Source organism: Mobula hypostoma, chromosome 11, assembly GCF_963921235.1.
Source record: "Mobula hypostoma chromosome 11, sMobHyp1.1, whole genome shotgun sequence".
Lineage (NCBI taxonomy): Eukaryota > Metazoa > Chordata > Chondrichthyes > Myliobatiformes > Myliobatidae > Mobula > Mobula hypostoma.
Genome location: NC_086107.1, coordinates 53,897,253 through 53,903,323, shown reverse-complemented (window position 1 = coordinate 53,903,323; position 6,071 = coordinate 53,897,253).

Sequence of the window (6,071 nt, the reverse complement as noted above, 5' to 3'; positions counted from 1 at the left end):
ATCTTACTGCGAATAAAAGCCTTTCAGTATTTACCCTACTTCAGTCTTTTGGAGTTATTGAAGGTGTTTCAGTAGCATAGATGCCGACCCCTTGAGCCAACAAGTCCATTTTGACTGTGGTGCCAATCCAGCTAGACCCAATTAATGAATGCATCAGGAGGTGAGATTTTATAGACCAGAAAATCTGAGATTTAAATAATATTCAGTGAAATCAGTTATTACTTTAAGGGGAAAAATTATCTCATTAAAAGGCAATGGCATTGTTAAAGATAATGGCAAACGAATTGCAACATACAAGGCTCTCCTTCAATGCAATTCTTTGTGATGAATCATCATCATCAGGTGCCGTGCCCAGTTTGAGCTTTGCCTGCCATGGCCCACTCCTGTTTCAAGTCAAGTGGAACAATTTACTGGTATTCATTTCCAGTTCTCTGGCTGCTGCCTCCAACATCATTTGTCTTTGCCTTCCTTTTGCTTTCTTCCCTTCAATCTTTCCCATAATTACCGTGCATTCTAACTCCTCTTTCCTAATCACATGTCCAATGAAGTTACGTTGCCTTTTCATGATCTCATACATTATTTCTCTTTTTGTGTTTGCTCTGTTCGTGACATGCTCGTTAGATATTCGTTTCGTCCATGATATTCTTTGCATCCTCCTCAAAAACCACATCTCTGCTGCTTCAATTCATTTCCTCATGTTACTAGATATTGTCCAACATTCTGATCCATATAACATAACTGGATAAACGTAACATTTCAGTACTCTGAGGTGGGTTGTCATGCCTAGTTTAGTATTGGTCAGTACACTCTTCATTCTCGTAAAGGTGTCTTTTGCCATCCCTATTCTTCTTTTGATAGGGATGTGATTCTTCTTTTGAATAGGGATGTGATATCGTGATATTTTTTAATAGTGAAAACTAATGAAATGCAATCTTAAAAAATCTTGAACATTTGGAAAGGCATTTTAGACCCATAGCAATTTGTACTCGCAGTATCATCAAGTGAAAAACATACATCATGGATTCAAAAAGCATCATCCATACTTTCTATTGCTTGATGAAATGAGGGATGTAGCCACATGGAAGACAACCTGCCCTTTTAGTCCTATGTATTTACAATCGCTACGCACAGCTTACTGAATTTAACAAACGTGTTAACCCACAAAAATTCCAGCAGGAGGCTCCTAGTCTCTGGGAACGAGACGCTGCATCAACCACAAGTGGTAGAGTCAATCCGTGACGCTGCGCCGCCTGCTGGCCGGAGGGCCGCCAGCGGCCGGTCGCCGGTCTCAGGTGTCCGGGCAACCAGAACGCGCACAGCGGAGCGCGGCCGGCGGCTGGCGGCTGGCGGCCATGGAAAGCCCTGCAGGTAAGGGCACTAGTGTCACACTCTCAAAGGAAGAGGAATTAGGCGAGGTCCTCAGTGAGCCAGCCTACAATCACGATGAACCGAGCAATGGATCATTTCTTAGAATCGCTTAAAAGTTATTAAATTGTCAAATATTTATACTGAGGAAGAGGAGGGGTGTTTTTTCGGAGGTGAGGGGCGTAGTTGCTGTGTTTCAGAATCACAAACATGTTTTTTTTTGCTGTTTTAAGCGTCCGACTGACTGGAGCAGTATTAAAACGGGGCCATATTATTTTTCTCTGCACTCTCTCCAGCTCCTAACTTCTTCCTTTCTCCAAAAACGTTTCCTCGTGTTTAAGAAGTCCAGGTTCTCCCAAATACTTTGCATAAGGAGCCGTTCTTTCGCGTATGGTTACGCAAACAACTATTGCACAGTGTTTAGTCTCATTCCGAACTCTGCAAAGTATATACTTGTGCAAAGCAAGACTTGGCTGATATGTGATGCGTGAGATTTTCTCCATTTACTAATTGGTCCAATAAGACAAAGTAGAATGACTTTCCCTTGACATTTAAAGAAATTACCATTGCTCAATCACCTGTTATTAGGGTCAGAATCAGGTTTATTATCACGGACATATATGGTGACATTTGTTGTTTTGTGGCAGTCGTACAGTGCAAGACCTAAAAGAAATTACCAAAAATTACAATAAACAATAAAATAAATAGTGCAAATATGGAATAATGAAGTAGTGTCCAAGTATCTGATGGCAGAGCAGAAGAAGCTGTGCCTAAAATGTCGTGTGTGCGTGTCATCTAGCTCCTGGACCTCCTTTCCAATGTTAGTAATGAGAAGATGGCATGATGCCACCATCTTGAGGCACTACCTTTTGAAGATATCATCATTGGTGGGGAGGCCTGTGCCCCGCCATGGAGCAGGCGGAGTCTCCAACACCCTGCAGTCGTTGTTCATCCCGTGCCTTCACACTGGCAGTGATATAACCAGTCAGAATGTTCTCCATGCTACATCTGTAGAAATAAGCATTTCTATGGAATTGACATTTTCTGTGGAAAAGTGAAATAACAACAGAAAAGCTAGAAAAACTCACCAGGTTAGGTATCGATGGAAAGTAAAACAAAGCTAACTTTTCAGATTGAAGAACACCTAAAATCTTTTGGATGACTGCTTTTCCAATAATCCTAAAATAGGTTCATACAGTACAACTTTGATTGGACTGATTGACACTAATCTACCATTCCAAACATTCATCATATGGCTGCAGAGTGTACCATTAACAAGATTCACTAGACCATTTAAGCAAAGCTTTGCCCAAATATTAATTTCCATTGTATTGATGGGCAGCGTTAATGGGTACTTCGGAAGATGGCCAGTTGCAAAATTTTTCTCCACTCTCACCATATCCTGAATTGGAACAATATTACTGCTGGTGTGTTCTCACTGGGTCAAAATTCTGGAACTGCCATAAGGTGGGATTGTGTTCAACCCTTGTAGCAGTTTAAGAATCCTTAACAATGGTGAAGCTCAGTATATCAGTAAAAGAGAAAAAGCTGAAACAGTTTCAACCACACGGTTCAGTGGATGGATCCAGTTTGTCTCATTCTCTTACTGCCTTACACATGCTAATTTGATTCACTTCACGTGATGCCAAGAAATGGCTGAGAGAACTGGATACAGCAGAAGCAATGATTTCTGACAACGTTCCGATTCTCAAGCCAAAGACCTGCTTCAGAGTAGGTTACATCGCTAGCATAAATATTAACAGAAGATAATTGAAATACTCAGCAGGCCAGCCAGATCTGTGGGAAGACAAACAGACTCACGTTTCAAGTCGTAGACCCTTCATCTAACCACAAAGCAAAATAGCTGTATTTGTTCAAGGCCAATCATTCCTGACCACGGGTTCATCTAGCAAGTGTCCCTAGTTTCAACTATTTATGGCTGCATTATCAGTTATCTTTCCATGCCTCTTACCCCTCCTTCAGCTATGCACCCAAGCCCCATTGAGCCAGTTACTGGAATGTACACAGATGTGTGGTCAATTTGCAAATCCATTCACAACTCCTCAACTAGTGAAGGACCCTGTGCCTACATGAAACAAGATCCGGACAGTCACAAAGCACTGGAGGAACTCTGCACGTCAGGCCGCACTGATGGAGGGGAATAAACAATAAATGTTACCAACTCCTGATGAAGGGTCTTGGTCACTAATGTCCACTGTATATTTCCCTCCATAGGTGCTGCCTGACTTGCTGAGTACCTTCATCATTTTGTGCGTGTTGCTCTAGATTTCCGGCATCAGCAGGTTTTTTTTTGTGTTTAAGATCTGGACAATATTCGGGCATGTGGCAATTAACATTTGTAAGTATCAGGCAATGATCATCCCTATACAAAGAGAATCTAACCATGTTTACTTGATGATCATTACATTATTTTTACTGAATACTCTATCATCGACATCTTGGAGATCACAGTTACCCAGAAATTTAGTTGAATTCCCACATAATCCTGGGGTTACAAGAACAAGTTAGAGGTTATGAATCTATTGAGTGACTCAAAGCAGAACTCACTATGAATATAATGGGAATACTTTCCAATTGTCTAGATAAGTACAGCTCCAGTAACGTCCAGCAATCTTGCAGAAATCTAGGGACATAAGGAAGCAATTTGCCATCATGTTCATATCGGTCAAGACTTTTAGATATTTGGCTTATTTCCCCTTCCCAGATCTTCATCTTTAGCCTTTTGGCACTTCACTTCTACAGATGTACCGTGGGGAACACTCTAACTGGTTGCATCATTGTCTGGTGTGGAGGGGCCACTGCAGAGGATTGGAAAAAGCTGCAGAAAGTTGTAAACCCTGCCAGCTCCATCATGGGCACTAGCCTCTCCAGCACTGAGCGATGCTTCAAAAAGGCAGCATTCATCAGTAATGACCCTCGTCACCCAGGATGTGCCCTTTTCTCATTGCTACCAGCAGAGAGGAGGTACAGGAACCTAAAGGCACACGCTGAATGGACAATGAACCCATGAGCACTACCTCAGTGTGTTTTGCTCTCTTTTTGGAATACTAATTAAATTTTTTTAATATATACTTCATATTGTAATTTATATTTTTATTATTCTATATTGCATTATACTGCTCCTGCAAAACAACACATTTCATGACATATGCCAATGATATTAAACCTGATTCTGAAATTAATTCACCCTCTCCAACACTAGCATTCCATGATTACAGCATGTGGTGTTGACTGTGTATATAACAGCAGCTTCCCAAAGCATTTCCAACAATGCCTCCCAGCCTACAACCATATAAAAGGACAAAAGTGGCAAGTGAGAACGCCTGCATTTACTTCCTCTTTAAAGTCATGTACCATAATGACTTGGTCATAGGTTGCTGTCTCTTCAACACCATTGAGTCCAGTTTGGCATTGCACAAGCTACAACCTACTGCATGGTTCTGCCTAGCCCACCTACGTTTGTCACTCCTATGCCCACACCTACCAACAGCATCTCCTGGACATCTGAGGTTCCAGCATGATTATCATTGTGACTTTCACTACAATAACCAACTCCAGCAAGCCAGTCAGGTCCCCATAGCTGACCTGTAATCAGTAAGACTCTTTTAAGCTTTGACAGCCAACCAAACTATGTCACCTGGCTGAACTGGCTGTCAAAACTATGACAATATTGCTGATCTTTACGAATATTCAAAAATAATGAGGAACAATTAAAAATAATTATACCATTAAAATGTAAAATAAAATTTCTTAAACATTGAAACTTGCAAGACACAAGAAAACATTTAGAATAATGTATCTTATTATCTCAATTAATTGAAATATATAGCCCAATTTTATAAAAGGCTGTTGTGGAAGTAAGGGAAACACAAGGGCAATTTTGAGGAAAACAGCAGTTCTCTGGTGTGTGTTGATATGTGTCCATCCCCTAACTCAGTCCAATGCAGAATGATGAAGTTTTATGCTTTAAGTATCCCCATTTCACTGTGTGGTGTACACTGCTCAATTCAGAAGATATTTCAGTTTCTTGCACTGGGGTACATAGCATAAATGCTATGCCTGTTGAAGGAACACATAGGGATGCTTCTGCAAGTGTAACGAGCAATAATAAAAACGTCTGGCAGAATCTGTGAGTTGACATAAATGTTGTTTCTGGAGATGTTTGCCAAACTGCTGCTGGGTTTTCTCTTATTCATTTTCTACCCAATAAACGAAAGTGTTAGGTTGTACCTGCCAGAATTGTTATTGTGTAAAAATGTCTCCTATTCAGATGAGCGGTGCATAGCTAACCCGGGAAATGTATCAGCTGTGCTATCGGCAATTGTGCCTGGAGGTGCTGGACTGACTTCCCAACTAGCAATGATTCAGATATGGGAAACCACTTTAAGGCAAGATTTATGCTAAAAATGCAAATTAGTATAGTTTTAAGGTGTTTGCTTTTTCATACAAGTCTCCATACTTAAAGATTAAAGCATTTAGAATCACTTGTACTGTGATACTAACCTCACTTGTCAATAAGTTTTCACACAACTTATTCCTTAAACTCTAAGAGTATTGTTTGTATTACCCTGGGTAGTGTGATATATTTTTTCAACTTGTGAATGAAGAATCATCACTTGGTTGAAGTGGTTGAGGTACCAGAAGGTGCTTGCCGTGAATATGACTTATACCTTTGAGAGGGGAAG